This window comes from Odocoileus virginianus, chromosome 7 (genome assembly GCF_023699985.2).
Source record: "Odocoileus virginianus isolate 20LAN1187 ecotype Illinois chromosome 7, Ovbor_1.2, whole genome shotgun sequence".
NCBI lineage: Eukaryota > Metazoa > Chordata > Mammalia > Artiodactyla > Cervidae > Odocoileus > Odocoileus virginianus.
The window spans coordinates 4,889,629-4,906,406 of record NC_069680.1 but is presented as its reverse complement, the minus strand read 5'-3'; the positions used below and the strand labels follow the sequence as shown (position 1 = coordinate 4,906,406).

The window sequence follows — 16,778 nt, the reverse complement described above, 5'->3', positions numbered from 1 at the left end:
AAGCAGAGTCTGGGGGGCATAGTGTGGGCACATATATGTGCACTCATGTATTCAGCACGAAGAATCTGTGGGTGAGTCAGTGGGAAGCCTTATCACCTTGATTAACTCCTTTTATTTTTGGCTGCGCTGGGTCTTTGTTGCTGCAAGTGGGCTTTCTCTAGTTGTGACAGAGAGGGGGCTACTCTGTAGTTGCAGTTCATGGGCTTCTCACTGCAGTGGCCTCTCTTGTGGAGCCAGGCTCTAGGGCACACAGACTTCAGTAGTTGCAGCACTTGGGCTCAGTAGTTGCAGCTTGGGTGCTCAGAGCATGGGCTCAGTAGTTGCCATGCACGGGCTTAGTTGCTCTGCAGCCTATGGGATCCTCCCCTGGACCAGGGATTGAACCCATATTCCCTGCATTGGCATCCCTCCTTGATGCCTCAAAGAAGATGAAACGGATGTTCCTGATCTTATATGCTGCATTTCCACGTACTTTATCCTTATTCATCCATGTACTTCATTCATTCATTCAAGAAAGTTCAAGTGTTGTCCTGGTTCTGCTGCAAACTTGCTGACCCCAGTGGGCCCTTTCCCTCCTCTGGCCTCAGTTGGCAACTCTGTAAATGAGGGGCTGGAGCAGGGGGTTAGCCCTGATGTGTGGTGATGCAGGGGTACAGCCTCTCTCTACTGACACCTGTAGTCTGCCTGGGACTCCTAGTGGGTGGAGGGCCCTCAGAGGAGCCCTGAGACAGTGGGAGTCTTCCCTGCCTCTGCTGGACCCTGTTGGGGCTCCTACACCTATGTCCTAGCTTTTCAGTAGTTGCTTTGAATTTAGTAGTGGCTTTGAGAACCCACATTAAGCTCATCAATAGCAACTCCCTGGTTACTCTCACATGTTTATTCGCTAAGTCGTATCTGACCCTTTTGCGACCCTGTGGACTTCTAGCCCACCAGGCTCCTCTGTCTGTGCGATTTCCCAGGCAAGAATACCGGAGTAAGTTGCCATTTCCTTTTCCAGGGGATCTTCCTGACCCAGAGATCAAATCTGAATCTCCTGCTTGGCAGGCAGATTCTTTACCACTGTGCCACCTGGGAAGCCCTGTTCTCACATGAGCCTCTGACAAACTCCAACTGTCTCGGTGCACTGGGGTGATCGATTTGTGACACAAATCCAGACTTTGTATTTATCCCTTAAATTACATTGTGTTAAGTTTGATCCATTATTCCAAGCTGTCTTTGAGGCCCTAATTTTTTCCTCTACCATTTAACAAATTCTGTATCTTCTGATAATCTGATGAGCTTGGAGGTCATTGACAAAAACAGAGAATAGGAGGGCCAATAATGGAGTCATGGGAGCAAGCTCTGGCAAGTTATTTTCAACGTTATACCCATCTACTTTTTCCTTTCATTTCTCCATTTTGACTACTAGTTCTTGGTGAACCTACCCTGGTTTTTCTGTGCACAGATGTTCTCTGCTTAGTGCCCATGCACTGTGAGTGATGCATTTTCCAGCCAGAGTGCAAACCCCACAAAGACAAGAACCACAATTTCCCTGTTCGTTATGGAATCTCCAGTGTCTGGCTCTCTTTCTGAGACTTAGAGGGTGCTTACTACAGAGTTATTGAGAGACTAAACAACATAAATGACTCCTCTGACAGAAATGAGGGTGGTACTGGTATTAGGGTGGGACAATTATGGTGCAGTTGTGCAAAATGTTAGGAACATAATGTGTGTATAGGGCTTCCCAGGTGACTCAGCGGTAAAGAATCAACCTGCCAATGCAGGAGACGTGGTGGGTTCCCTAGGTCAGAAAGCTCCCCTGGAGGAGGAAATAGCAAACCACTCCGGTATTCTTGCCTAAGAAATCCCATGTACAGGAGAGCCTGGCAGGCTACAGTCCATGGGGTGGCAAAGAGTCAGACACAATTGAGCCACTGAGCACACACACATACAGTGTATACTCAGACACCCACCTTCCAGCCGCTGCCACTAAGCCTTTGAAGTGAAAAGGTAGAGAGGAGAGGGATATTTGGTGGAAAATTTTAAGCAAGAACTCTGGGGTACTTCTAAAGAGAGAGAGGGTGTGTGTGGAAGGTGAGGAAAGAGTGCAAGTGAGCATGCTTTGAGGTTGGGTAGATTTGGCTTTGAATTTTGCTTTGTTCATTAGCTGCATAATAGAAGGTGATTGCTTATCATTTTAGGGCCTCCATTTTTCATCTGTAAAATGAGCCTAATAATATCTATCCCCCTCAGTTATTGTGAGGAGTAAACACAACGACAACGTCCCCTAGTCCCCAGCTGAGGCTCAGCCCTGCGCCAGTGAACAGGAGCCCCACCTCCTCTCCCCTCCCCTCCTTCTTCATTGTAATGGAGACTGAAACTCTCAGGGAGAAAGAGAGAAGAGTGTGAGGAATGTTATTTGTGCTCCAAAATTAGTATTTTCTGCACAGTTACATGGGAATTCAACTTTAGTCTGGGAAGTCAACTTTGAAACTTTTTTTAAAAAGCTGTTTCCCCTCATTATATGGGTTCAGTTCAGTTCAGTCACTCAGTTGTGTCTGACTCTGTGACTCCATGGACTGCAGCACGCCAGGCTTCCCTGTCCATCACCAACTCCTAGAGCTTGCTCAAACTCATGTCCATTGAGTCAGTGATGCCATCCAACCATCTCATCCTCTGTCGTCCTCTCCTCCTCCTGCCTTCAATGTTTCCCAGCATCAGGATATTTTCCAATGAGTCAGTTCTTCGCATCAGGTGGCCAAAGTATTGTAGTTTCAGCTTCAGCATCAGTCCTACCAATGAATATTCAGGATTGATTTCCTTTAGAATTGTCTGGTTTGATCTTCTTGCTGTCCAAGGGACTCTCAAGAGTCTTCTCCAATGCCACAGTTCAAAAGCATCAATTCTTTGGTGCTCAGCTTTTTTTATGGTCCAACTCTCACATCCATACATGACTACTGGAAAAACCATAGCTTTGACTATACAGACCTTTGTCGGCAAAGTCATGTCTCTGTTTTTTAATATGCTGTCTAGGTTTGTCGTAACTTTTTTTCCAAGGAGCAATAGTCTTTTAATTTCTTGGCCGCAGTCACTATCTGCAGTGATTTTGAATCTCAAGAAAATAAAGTCTGTCACTATTTCCATTGTTTCCCCATCTATTTGCCATGAAGTGATAGGACGGGATGCCATGATCTTAGTTTTTTGAATGTTGAGCTTTAAGCCAACTTTTTCACTCTCCTCTTTCATTTTCATCAAGAGACTCTTTAGTTCTTCTTTGTTTTCTGCCATAACAGTGGTGTCATCTGCATTTCTGAGGTTTTTGATATTTCTCCCAGCAATCTTGATTCCAGCTTGTGCTTCATCCAACCTGGCATTTCACATGATTTACTCTGCATATAAGTTAAATAAGCAGGGTGACAATAGACAGCCTTGGCGTACTCCTTTCCCAATTCTCTTGCTTTAATATTCATAACCCATTATATGGGCTATGGCTGTTAATTGAAGAAAAACTAGAAAATTCAGATGTCCAAAATATAACATTTAATCCTATCACCCACAAATGTGTGTGTGCTTATGGGGAACATGTTGCACTATTTTAAACACATTGCAGAGGAACAGCCAGGTGGAGGTGTCCGTTAGGCTGATGGACATATGAAACTGGGAGACAGTGAGCAGAGCTGAAGATAACAGGTTAGGAGTTGTCAGTGTGTCTGTGTGACCTTTGCAACTGTGGAAAAGGTCACGGTGACTGAGGACGGGTCAGGTTGAAGGCTAACGGTGGGACCTGGAGCACCAGCCTGTGAGGGGCAGGTAGAGTTTGAGCAGCCAGTGGTTAAGGCTGAGAATCCCCATCAGAAAGGCTGGAAAAAAATCAGGAGTGTGTCATCAGGAAGCTGAGGGAGAAGAGTGGTCCAAGCAGATGGGAGTGGGCAGCAGTATGACCTGCTGCAGGGATGTCAGAGAGACCAATGGGGTTTGCAATGGGAGCACATAAAGACCGTGGCTTTGTAAATCAACTATACTCCAATATAAAATGAAAATTAAGAAAAAGACCTTGGCTGAAACAGTTAGCCTAGGATAGTGGTTTTAGAAAAGGCAGAGGAACCAGAGTTCAAATTGCCAATATCCGCTGGATTATTGAAAAAGCAAGAGAGTTCCAGAAAAACATCTATTTCTGCTTTATTGACTACACCAAAGCCTTCGACTGTGTGGATCACAATAAACTGTGGAAAATTCTGAAAGAGATGGGAATACCAGACCACCTGACCTGCCTCTTGAGAAATCTGTATGCAGGTCAGGAAGCAACAGTTAGAACTGGATATGGAACAACAGACTGGTTCCAAACCGGAAAAGGAGTATGTCAAGGCTGTATATTGTCACCCTGCTTATTTAACTTAAACGCAGAGTACATCATGAGAAACGCTGGGCTGGAAGAAGCACAAGCTGGAATCAAGATTGTGGGGAGAAATGTCAATAACCTCAGATATGCAGATGACACCACCCTTATGGCAGAGAGTGAAGAGGAACTAAAAAGCCTCTTGATGAAAGTGAAAGAGGAGAGTGAAAAAGTTGGCTTAAAGCTTAACATTCAGAAAACTAAGATCATGGCATCTGGTCCCATCACCTCATGGGAAATAGATGGGGAGACAGTGGAAACAGTGTCAGACTTTATTTTTTGGGGCTCCAAAATCACTGCAGATGGTGACTACACCCATGAAATTAAAAGATGCTTACTCCTTGGAAGGAAAGTTATGACCAACCTAGACAGCATATTAAAAAGCAGAGACATTACTTTGCCAACAAAGATACATCTGGTCAAGGCTTTGGTTTTTCCAGTAATCATGTATGGATGTGAGAGTTGGACTGTGAAGGAAGCTGAGTGCCGAAAAATTGATGCTTTTGAACTGTGGTGTTGGAGAAGACTCTTGAGAGTCCCTTGGACTGCAAGGAGATCCGACCAGTCCATCCTAAAGGAGATCAGTCCTGGGTGTTCATTGGAAGGACTGATGCTGAAGCTGAAACTCCAGTACTTTGGCCACCTTATGTGAAGAGTTGACTCATTGGAAAAGACCCTGATGCTGGGAGGGATTGGGGGCAGGAGGAGAAGGGGATGACAAAGGATGAGATGGCTGGATGGCATCACCGACTCGATGGACATGAGTTTGAGTAAACTCTGAGAGCTGGTGATGGACAGGGAGGCCTGGCGTGCTGTGATTCATGGGGTCGCAAAGAGTCGGACACGACTGAGCAACTGAACTGAACTGAGTGGGGGGTGGAAGACAGGTGACAGTGTGATGCTTTTGAGATTCATCCATGTTTAGCCTATATCAGAACTTCACTCCTTTCTATGACCAAGTGATATATTCCGTTGTACGGATAAACCACACTATATACCACATTTTGTTTATCCTTTTGTTAACGAACGGGCATTTTCCCTCTTAAGTCAGAAGTCCATCATTCAAATGAAACATTCTGTGTGAAAATACTAACTTGAGCCTGTTTTCCATTATTTTAAATGGGAAAAATGGAAACAGGTTGTGTGTCAACTTGAATCTTTCAACAAATTTCCTAAAAAATGTAACTAGATCCCAGTAAATGCCCATACAGAATTAACAAATTATTACATTATTATGTAAAAAGCTCAGTATATTGCTTCATGATTACCAAACAAGAATATAGCTGTAATGAATGGTTGCTTTGTTAGCAATAAGTCTTCTTAGCCTCAGCCACACTCCAGACTCACATCCCATTTGTTGACACTTTTCAAAACGTTTACACATGATTCTGATACCCTATCAATTCTATTTGAAATGTAACTTGGGATTTTTCCCATCCATCATTATGTTTAGAATGCCATATTGAGCTTTGGGGATGCAAATACGTACATATTTTCCCTCTGTAAACAAAAACTGACAAATATTACTATAATTGATATACATGGGTTCTCTAAGGTTGGGGTACTAAAAGCCTAAAGATGTTTTGCCAGGGAAATATTAATAGGGGAACATTTTCTATAGGATATGCCAATATAGTTAAACAAAAAATCCCAAGTATATGTTCTATACGTACATGTGTGTGTGTAAGTGCATGGAAGAACATACACCAATCTAGCAACAATAAAGAATGGGCAGAGATCTATAGAGATGTTTCTCCAAAGAAGACATACAGATGGCCAAGAGGCACATGGAAAGATGATCAACATCACTAATTATTAGAGAAATGCAAATCAAAACTACAATGAGATACCACCTTACACAAGTCAGAATGGCCATCATCAAAAAATCTGCAAACAATGAATGCCAGAGAGGGTGTGGAGAGAAAGGAACCCTCCTACACTGTTGGTAGGAATGAAATTGATATAGCCACTATAGAGAACAGTGTGGAGATTCCTTAAAAAACTAAAAATAGAGCTACCCTATTATCAAGTAAGCCCACTTTTTGCCATATATTCAGAGAAAAACACAGTTTGAAAAGATATATGCACCCCAATGTTCACTGCAGCACTGTTTACAATAGCCAAGACGTGAAAGCAACCTAAATGTCCACCAGTAGATGAATGGATAAAGAAGATTTGGTACCTATATACAATGGAATATTACTCAGCCATTAAAAAGTATGAAATAATGCCATTTGCAGTAGCATGGATGGGCCTAGAGTTTATCATACTAATTGAAGTAAGTTAGTCAGAGAAAGACAAACATCATGCGATATTGCGATAAAGAATGGGCAGAATCTAAAAAAAAATGACGCCAATGAACTTATTTTTAAAATAGTAACAGACTCAAAGACTTAAAGAATGAACTTGTGGTTACTGGGGGACGGGGTAAGGGGAAGGGAGGGATAGAATGGGGGTTTGGGATTGACATGTACACACTTCTATATTTAAAATAAAATGTCTTTCCAAAGATAAAATAAAAATGAGAAATAAACAAAATGAATATAAAAAAGGAAAGACTATTATTAGAAGGACTGATCAATGACAGGTTTGGCTTTATCTTTATTTTTTGCGTTTTAATAAGTATGTAATGAATGGATAGGTGAATGAATTAACAAATGAATAAATAAGTAAATAAAATTTTAAAATGGGTTTAATACCCAGAACAACCTTTGGGTTGTTGATGTTATCCAAAGACAGAGAAAAGAGCTGCTATCTATCCTTTTTCCTTCTTTCTGGAGTGTTGAGGAGAATGACTTTAAATTGGAAAGAGCAGGAAGAATTATGATTAAAAAGATCTAGGTCCAGACAAGTGTCAAAATCACATGTAATTAGGAATCTGCTTTTGGTGACCTTCGTGGAATCCTGGCGGGTCAGAGGGGTGCTATAGTATGTAAATGGACAAGGACTACCATAATACTCAGCAAGGAGTAGACAATCGATTTGGAAATTAAAGACTGTCAAGATTGAGATTGATTCCTGGCAAAATTCTAGAAACGATTATTATATATGGGGTCTGGCAATGCTTAACAAGGAAAACATGTCTACCTTTTGGCAGAAGCCAACATGAGTTCTTTAGGAATACATGCCAAAGAGTAGAACACCGTCCTTTTTTGTTGATAAGGACACTGAACAAGGAGGTTAGGGGAATCCTGAAGATACTGTTCTTTGATTTCAACAGGGGATGAAGCAGTTTGTCCTATTATCTTTGTGGATGCAATGAAGAAATGTGGGCTGATGATGACCCTGCTTGGAGATTCATAAATGGTGACTCACTGTACCCAAAGAAGTGTGATGACGGTAGGGGTTATGTCTTTCCAATCGGAGGTTTTTGAACCTGGTCATGTGATGTTTCTATCAGTGGCTCAAATGAAGATGTAGGTGTCCAGCTCATCACACTTCCAGATGACACAAAAAGGACCAGGATCACTAATAGGCTGGATGACAGAATTGCAATTAGAATGATCATGACAGGCTGGAACAATGATCCTACATGAACAAATGACACTTGGAGGAGAGTTGATGTGGAGTCCTGCAGGCAGGTTAAAAAGATCAGAGATGCAAACATAGGCCTGGGAGTCCTGGTTTAGGGATGAATCACTTGAAAAAGACTGAATTTATGTGACAGCTAATTCATTGTGGATCAATTGTATGATCCAGAAGTATGATGACTCCCAGGCTCCCTACCTGCCTTAGTAGATGCAGAAAGCTTGGTACAGGAAAGATTAATGGTCCCACTAAGGTTCCATATTTTGCTAGGTTCAAGGCTGAAGACACTTCTTCAGAGTGATGTCCAGGGTAGGGCAACCCACATCGGAAAGGACCTAAATACCAAATCCTATTAGAAGAGTAGCCATAAAATATTACCTAAACTATGGTATATTTGACAGTAAAAGAAAGTGTTATTAACAATTGCAATGTATAATAATTCTACTTTTGAAGCATCATTGGAAGAACTGGGACTTTTTATACTAAAAAAGAAAAGAAAAAAAAAAGTGCTAGTAGCCAAATGGCTATCATATGAGAAGGGGAATAGATTTCTATGGCCTTTTTTTTTTTTTTTGACAGGAAAGTAGGATTTACTGGTGCATATGAGTAAAGAGGGGACAGTACCATGGCTCTCATGAGTGTGGGACCCACCATTTGTCTGCTGCTGCTGCTAAGTCACTTCAGTCGTGCCGACTCTGTGTGACCCCATAGACATCAGCCCACCAGGCTCCCCCGTCCCTGGGATTCTCCAGGCAAGAACACTGGAGTGAGTTGCCATTTCCTTCTCCAATGCATGAAAGTGAAAAGTGAAAGTGAAGTTGCTCAGTTGTGTCCAACTCTTAGTGACCCCATGGACCGCAGCCTACCAGGCTCCTCCATCCATGGGATTTTCCAGGCAAGAGTACTGTAGTGGGGTACCATTGCCTTCTCCGCACCATTTGTCTAGGGGGCCACAATTAGGGATATATTTGACCCCACAGCCATCTGGGGTGAGCCGCTCTTCTGCCATATCCTTTCAAAGTCATCTGCATTAAACTTAGTAACTCAGCTGGTAAAGAATCCTCCTGCAATGCAGGAGACCCTAGTTCAATTCTTGGGTCAGAAAGATAAAATAATGAAAATTCAAATAAATCATACTGTATTTTTAAAAGTTATTCTAAAAAGGTACAACCTTTTCCCTGGAGAAGGGATAGGCTACCCATTCCAGTATTCTTGGGCTTCCCTGGTGGCTCAGATGGTGAAGAATCCACCTGTAATGCTGAAGACCTGGGTTCGATACCTGGGTTGGGAAGATCCACTGGAGGAGGGCATGGCAATCCCCATGGACTAAGAGGCCTGGTGGGCTACAGTCCATGGAATCGCAAAGAGTCGGACATGACTGAACAACTAAGAACACACACACACAAACTTGGTAAATCCCTGCTTCTTGGAGATGTGGATCTTCTGAGGGCCAGGGAGCTTGAAACTGGCCCCCAGGAGGACTTCAGTCACATGCTTCTTGTTCTGCTGCTTGGTGCAGACAGACATTATGATTTGGCCAACATGGACCCTGGCCACTGTGCCTTGGTGCCTTCCAAAGGCACGTGCCTACCTGTCTGGAACCTAGACTGGGGACAGCATGCCAGCATGAAGATCCTGGAAAGGGCTGTCTTCAGGGTCCCTTTGAGCATCCCACACAGACAACAGGCTGCATGTACTGTTTGCAGGCGTTGCACACTAGACCCTGATGGGGAAAAGCGCACAATTGGCTTAACTGGCTGCAAATCTATGGACTATTTTTAAAAATTATTGTTTAAAAAAGAATACTTTCTCATTGAAAAAAAACTTCAAATGATAGCCAACTCTTTTCTGTCAAATTGGGGTGATAATAGTATCCACCTCAAACTGTTCTGAGGATAAATGAACAGTGAATGTATGAATTTGTAAGATAAAATTTAAAATGTAACTGTTTACATTTGCTTTTTCTGTTTAACAGAAAAAAATTCTCCCTTTCCTCACTGCCGTTCATCCCCTATATCCGTCATGTGCCTCAGAGGTAGCCATATTATTAATTTGTTAACATTTTTTAGTTAAAAAAAAATTAAACTTTATGCTTACATGATACAGGTGTGGCAACTTCTTGATACTGGCTAACTCTGATTAGAATATGGGAATTCACTGACTGTTCTATTTTCATATATCTCCAAAATTTTCATTAAAGATAATTATGTAACTCAAAAATTAAACTAATACAAGGTGATAGCTATTCCCTATTAGGTCCTCATAGACTACCATTTTAAAATTGTTGAGTGACATCTTCTGATATTTGCTTCCCTATTTCTATTGAAATATCATGTTTATCTTGCTTTTTTGACTTTTCATTTTTTAGATACTTTTACGGAAGATGAGAATTGGGCTTTCTTATACCATCATCTATGTTCATTCTTTCAATATACCTTTATCACAATTCAGAGTAAAATCAACATTTTGTGTTTATGTATATAAAAGTGTAAATATTTCTTTTTAACAGCTGAGTCATGTTGTGACTTTCATCACATTTTATTTCTTGCATATCTTTTTGTTTTTCTTGGAGTTAATAATTGCTTCAGGTCCTCCCCTGCCACCAGTGGTTTGCTAAATTTTCTAGTTACTTATTTCTAATCATTTCCAAATTCTCAACAGAAATATGAAGTATTTTACTATTGTCAAGCATATTTTGTAATCTATTGTTACCATATTTTTATTGGTGGCATCCTTTTTGGACCTATGATTTTCCTATTCAAGGCCATCACTAACACAGATGTCCCTTCTGAGTAAATTATTAATTAATTAATTAATTAATTAATTTTTGCCCATGCCATGCAGCTTATGGGATCTTAATTCCCTGACCAGAGATTGAACCCACAACCTTGATGGTGAAAGACCAGAGTCCTAACCACCAGTGGTTCAGAGTCCTAACCACCAGTGGTTCAGAGACCACTGAACCACCAGGGAATTCCCTTGAGCAAATTTTTTTATAAGGAACCCCCTCTGGCCATAAGGATTGTAAAAAAGAGCTTCCTGAGTTGACAAATTACAGAATAGTGCTCTCTTTGGCAAGACTGATTAGTAAGGGTATCTTCTTTCTCAAGGTTTAATGCACCCCTTCATTAGAAATGTGACTTGGGAAGCAGAGCACTAAATGAATTTTGGTTCTCACTTATGGTCTTCACACGAGACATCTTTGGTCAATTTATACAGCTGTGTGTGGTATACCTGTTCTAGCTCCTGTTTGTACTGGTTATTCCATGGATACCCGGCACACCTGTCATTCTGGATTTTTCCTTCTCCATTATTTTGGTGATTCCCCTCATTTTTCTCCTGTGTTAGATCTTTTGCTTACTGAGTTGCAAGTATTCCTCTTTCTTAGTTTGGTCTTTTTTTTTTTTTTTTCTTTTGGCTGCACTGCGTGGCTTGTAGCATCTTCGTTCCCTGACCAGGAATGGAATCCAGGCCCATGGCAGTGAAAGCACAGAGTCCTAACCACTGGACTGCCAGGGAATTCCCTAGTCATCCAGTAATTTTTAAGGAAAGAAAGCATGGGTATTTTGGGAAGCTTTGGAATTGTGAAAAATATTTTATTCTCACACTTGAGTGATATTTTGTTTGAATATAGAATTATAAATTCGAAATCCTTTTTTCCTAAGAATTTTGAGGATATTGTTCCTTTATCTAATAGTTCCATTGTTGCTGTTGGGAAGTTTGCTGCCATTACTACTTTCAAACTGCTGTATTTCCCCTCTTTCTTTCATTCTGGAAGCTTCTTTTTATCTTTCAGTGTTCTAAAACTGTATTATTATGTGCTTTGATGTAGGACTTTGTAAATCCTTTGTGCTGGGTATTTGACTGTCCTTTTCAATCTAGAAATTTCATGCCCTTCAGCTTGGTAAAATTTTTGGAATTATTTTAAAAATAATTTTAACCTTTTAACCTTAATGAACTTTTTAACTTTCATTTTCTTTGTCCTATTTTTTTTCTGAGACTCTCATTAAATATTTATACTTTCTGTACTTATCCTTTCTTTTTCTTATTTTTTTCTTTTATAATTTTATCTCTGAGGCTATTCATTCTACCTTCTGGGTATTTTCTTAACTTTACCTTGAAAATCTTCTATTAAATATTTTTACTTTTGATGTTATGTTTATGAATATACACCTATTCATATATGTATATATACATATGTATTAATATCTAGAAGTTTGCAAATTATTATTATTCTCTGAATGTACCTTAAAAATGCACAGTTTTTGTTTCACAGAGGTCAGTTTCTTTACATCTCAGACTATTAATTATAGATAGTTTTTTTGGGGGGGGGATTGTTTTTAGTTTTATTCTTTTCCCTGAATTGACTTTCATTCTTTCACATTTTTTGGTGGTAGTTAATTCTGGCCTTTATTTCAAGTTAGAAGCTTATTTTAAATCATTAGTATCCTTTCCTGTCCATCAACACAAAAGTGAGGCAATAAAAGACTGAAAATTCTGTGTGCATGTTTGAGATCTGTTGATTAGTAGATACCACTTAAAAGTGATAAGGTGGGGACCCAGATGTTTTGTGGAAGACCCCGATTGCCAGAATCTAGAGGTATTTTATTTTGGACTGGTCATTTTCTTCAGAATCTCTATCTTGGACAGCTAAGCAACTGAATTTCTGAAAAGTCAAAAGTGGAGAGACAGTGATCCCCAAATTTAACTAGTTTATTTTAATATAAAAGTGGTTTAAAATTTTGTTATTATTTCAAACGTATACAAAAATAGAGAGACTAGTATAACAAGTGCAACCAACACTTATCAATTTATAGCCAGTCTTGTTTGATATAGCTCCCCACCACTCCAACCCCCACACTTGTTTCATAGCAAATCCCAAATACCATATCATATAATCTGTATAAAAGTTTATATTTCTAAAATAAAATGACTTCTTAAAATGACCATTATATCACTAGCACATCTGAATGTGTGATTTGTGTTGTATTTACTTTTTCCTGATTACCTCTTAACTTCTCCTCTTCCTAATTCTCCTCCTCTTTTTAACTACTTGAAGGATTCAAGTATATTGCAATTAGTGAATATGTTTCTTAAGTCTCTTTTTGTCTACCCTTTTCCCCCCTTGCAATTTCTTCATTGAAGAAGACATTATTTGCACGAAAGTTTCTCACAGTCTGTGGAAACTACGCAAAAAAGAGCCTAGATCATGGGACTTCCCTAGTGGTCCCGTGGCTGACACCATGCTTTGAATGAAGGGTCCTTGGGTTCGATCCCTGGTCAGGGAACTAGATCTCACATACCACAACTAAGAGTTTGAAGGCTGCAACTAAAGATCCCATGAGCTGCTATTAAGACCAGAACAACCAAATAAATAAATATTAAAAAGAAAAAAAGAGAAGAAGAGCTTGGATCAGATTGCATCCTTGCAGTTTCTTTGTTTATTTGCTTATTTTTGGCTGTACTGTGTCTTTGTTGCTGTGCACGGGCTTTCTCTAGTTGCAATGAGTAGGGGCTACGGTCTAGCTGTGGTATATGGGTTTCTCATTTGTGGCGGCTTCTGTTATTGTGCAGCATGAATTCTAGAGCATGCAGCCTCAGTGGTTGTGGTGCATGGGCTTAGTTGCCACACAGCATGTGGAATCCTTCGTGACAGGTTTCAAACTCATGCCTGCTGAATTGGCAGGTAGATTTTTAACCACTGGACCACCAGGGAAGTCCCTTGTGGTTTTTTTATTTATAGTGTTTTCTGTAAAATGGTAGTTACAGCTAAAGGCTTGATCAGATTCAGGTTTGATATTTTTTTAATACTACTTTTAAAGATTTTTTTGTTTCTTTGTATTTTCATTAAGAGGCACATAGTGTTCTGTTGTTTCTCTTTTGGTGAAATTAACAGCCATTGATAATCATTGCTTAAAGCTGTTACTCCACTGGGGTCGCAAAATGGTGATACTCTAATTCTATCCATTCCTTCTTCATTTATTAGTTGGAAGACTTCTATAAAGAGAAACTTCCCTTCTTCTACTATTTGATTTCCTTAAGTACAGGTCTTATAAGAAAAGTAGTAGAAATGCTTGATTCCTCTTATTTATCAATTTCCCAAATAATGAGTTAGTTCCCTCCCTCCTCTAAAGAAGATCATAGGGGTTATTCTTTTAAGTATAATTACAAACTCATGAATTTAAATATGTTTGATGAATTTCAGTCAGTTGCAGCTATTATTCTCACTGATGCTCAATTATCTCATTATTGGTCAATGGGAGCCTCTAATGGGAACCTAAGTCCTTTTGACATGATCCTAGTAATCTTTGATAGCTTTCTCGCTTCCTGTTATGACAAGATTTCCTCGATCATCTTGTATATTAATGTTTCAAATCTGACATCTTCCATTTCCCCAAAGAATCCTGGTTGCTTTTAGTGCAAAGTGGTATTTAAAGACCAGAGTCTAGGAACTAGAGGTGCTTACAGCTATTGAGTTGGTTCATTTCTTGGTCCTTTTCAGTGCACAGAGCCAGGACATGCATTTTTAAAAGATGAAATGCATCAAGAGTTACTATTAATACATCCAATTAAATCCAAGACTATAGGGATTTTACTTATCTTAATTGATCTTCCATTTGGTTTGTTTGTTTCTCCCACACCAAAAAAACCTCCAAGCATACAAATATCATCATTTATTTGCTTAATCAGTGTATGCCCCACTAGAGAATGTATATTTGGTCAACTGCTAGGTTTTAAATTACTTGGAATAATTTCTCTCTATGTGGTTATGATACCAACTCAATAGAGAGTTAGATTCATTTGTTTTATTTGGCTTTTGCTTTTGGGGGCATTACTTATTGATTTAATTTTGTTGTGACATTATGTAAAATATTTACATGGAGAAGGCAATGGCAACCCACTCCAGTACTCTTGCCTGGAAAATCCCATGGATGGAGGAGCCTGGTAGGCTGCAGTCCATGAGGTCGCTAAGAGTCGCACATGACTGAGCAACTTCACTTTCACTTTTCACTTTCATGCATTGGAGAAGGCAATGGCAACCCACTCCAGTGTTCTTGCCTGGAGAATCCCAGGGACGGGGGAGCCTGGTGGGCTGCCGTCTATGGGGTCGCACAGAGTCAGACACGACTGAAGTGACTTAGCAGTAGCAAAGTCATGTCTACAATATAAGATATCAGTGATGACAACCTTCTACCCTGTCTTCTCCATTTTGTTTCCTCCTTTCTTCTATAGATGAATATTTAAAAAAACCTTTTTATCTTTCCATTTTGTAAAATGATACATTCATATTCCTCCTTTCTTATATAAATATTTGCCTATTATACACATTTATCCACCTTAATATTGACCTTTTAATAAAATTTATGTCTAGGAATATGTTACATATTTATGTTGTAATTCAACTTGTTCCCTGTTTTACTTCTTACCTAGAGGGCTGAACTTCTTAAAGCAGATAATGCAATGCCAAGGGCATGGATGTACCTTAAAAGGGAGATGGACCTGGGTTTGAATTCCAGCTCTATCCCTTTCTTGCCATATTACCACAATATAACTTCAGATTGTTCATCAGTAAGTTTGCCCATCATTTTCTGGTTGATATTAGTAAATTGTTGTATGATTATCCTGTTTTTGGATTATGCCATTACAGCCCTACTGAATCACTTACACCTGGTGACACATCTTTACCACATTATATTATATTAGGACCACAAGAACACATAGAAGAACTATACAAACAGGTCTTAATGACCCAGATAACCATGATGGTGAGATCACTCACCTAGAACCAGACATCCTGGAGTGTGAAGTCGAGTGGACCTTAGGAAGCATTACTATAAGCAAAGCTAGTGGAAGTGATGGAATTCCAACTGAGCTATTTCAAATCCTAAAAGATGATGCTGTTAAAGTGCTGCACTTAATATGTCAGCATATTTGGAAACTCAGCAGCGGCCACAGGACTGGAAAGGGTCAGTTTCCATCCCAATTCCAAAGAAAAGCAATGCCAAAGAATGTTCAAACTACTGTACCATTGTGCTCATTTCACATGCTAACAAGGTAATCCTCAAAATCCTTCAAGTTAGGCTTCAGCAGTGTGTGAAATGAGAACTTCCAGATATACAAGTTGGATTCAGAAAAGGCAGAGGAACTATTGCAGTAAGGGGAACACTTTCCAGGGCCCGAAACTGGGCTCTTGTCTAACACTCGGAAATGAATTGTCTGAGGAGACACATGTGTTGACAAAGCAAGAGATTTTATTGGGAAAGGGCGCTCAGGTGGAGAGGAGTAGGGTAGGGGAACCCAGGAGAACAGCTCTGTCACATGGCTTGCAGTCTCCGGTTTTACGGTGGTGGGATTAGTTAACAAGTTGTCTTTAGCCAATCATTCTGACTTAGAGTCCTTCCTGGTGGTGCACGCCTTGTTCAGCCAAGATGGATGCCAGAGAGAAGGATTCTGGGAGGTGGTCGGACATGTGGTGTCTCCTTTTGACCTTTGCTGAACTCTTCCAGTTGGTGGAGGCTTATTAGTTCTGTGTTCCTTACCAGGACCTCCTGTCATAAAATAACTCATACAAATAGTTTACTATGGTGCCTGGCCAGGGTGGGCGGTTTCAATCAGTGTGCTTCCCCAAACCAGAGGTCAAATTGCCAACATCTGTTGGATCATAGAAAAAGCAAAATGCTTTTCCTGATTCACTGCCTATGCTAAAGCCTTTGACAGTGTGGATCACAATAAACTGTGGAAAATTCTTCAAGAGATGGGAATACCAGATCACCTTACCTGTCTCCTGAGAAATCTATATGCAGGACAAGAAGCAACAGTTAGAAACAGACATGGAACAATGGACTGGTTTAAAATTGGGAAAGAAGTATGTTAA

At 40.1% G+C, this 16,778-nt stretch overlaps 1 pseudogene; it reads right to left on the bottom strand.

The window, feature by feature from the left end:
* Positions 1-9,546: 9,546 nt before the first annotated feature.
* Positions 9,547-9,666, bottom strand: LOC139036114 (small nucleolar RNA SNORA70; annotated as a pseudogene).
* Between the last annotated feature and the right edge of the window lie 7,112 nt (positions 9,667-16,778).